Source organism: Marmota marmota, unplaced genomic scaffold, assembly GCF_001458135.2.
Source record: "Marmota marmota marmota unplaced genomic scaffold, marMar, whole genome shotgun sequence".
Classification (NCBI taxonomy): Eukaryota; Metazoa; Chordata; class Mammalia; order Rodentia; family Sciuridae; genus Marmota; species Marmota marmota.
This window is the reverse complement of record NW_026000241.1, coordinates 11,988,758-11,989,459: the sequence shown is the minus strand read 5'-3', so window position 1 is coordinate 11,989,459 and position 702 is coordinate 11,988,758. Positions and strand designations below refer to the sequence as shown.

At 59.7% G+C, this 702-nt stretch overlaps 1 protein-coding gene across 14 annotated transcripts in view; it reads left to right on the top strand.

Moving 5' to 3' along the window:
- The first annotated feature begins 416 nt into the window (after positions 1-416).
- The window catches only part of Nktr (natural killer cell triggering receptor), a 46,586-nt gene continuing 46,300 nt past the window's right edge, over positions 417-702 (top strand). For 10 of the 14 annotated variants that reach the window (XR_007344264.1, XR_007344265.1, XM_015489430.2 and 7 more), the window contains exon 1: positions 474-611. The gene's annotated coding sequence lies outside the window, so the exon portion shown is untranslated. The other 4 variants (XM_048794861.1, XM_048794856.1, XM_048794857.1 and 1 more) reach the window with 3 other exon arrangements.

The window sequence follows — 702 nt, the reverse complement described above, 5'->3', positions numbered from 1 at the left end:
CCATTCACAAAAGCTGCAGAATTCTCAGTGAGCGTACGGCCAGAAACTACCCCCGACAGGGCAGAAACGAACGCACTCCTCAGTTGAAAGGCCTTTAAAGTGGGCCGGTCGACCTAACAGTACCATATAGTCATAACCACTACTCGCGAAAAAAGAAAACAGGCCACAATGCCACCTGCTTCATTAAACTTCATCGATTTTCTCCGCACAATCACAGAACTCTACCACCAGGAAGTCTCGCGATGTTAGGTAAAGCGCAGCCGCTCCCCAGAGTAAGGAGCAGTAAAGGGCGCAGGCGCGTCCAAGCCTCCCAGATTGGCCGACTGGTTCCAAAGGGTGGGGCAGAAAGGATCCACGCAGATACTGGAGAGCCCACTAGAGCCTTCCGAAGCGCTCCCGCCACGCCCAGTACGGAACCGCCTCCGGCTGCCCAGTACTGTTATCCACCCACTTCTCGCGGTATTTTTTCCGTTTCTCGCGGGGTTTGGCGTGGCACTGGGAGGCCGGCCCGGGGTAGGAGGCGGCGTTCAGTTAGTGGCGTTGGGGTCTGGCGGCGGCGGCAGTATTTTCTCCGTTGCTGACGCGGAGTGGTTCAGCCTGGAGCCAGCCAGGTGACGAGCCTAAGTGCGCGCTCCTGGGAACTGGGAGGCTGGGGCTGGAGGGCCGATCTGGCCTCCCGCGCGGTCGCGACCGGCCCGCGCG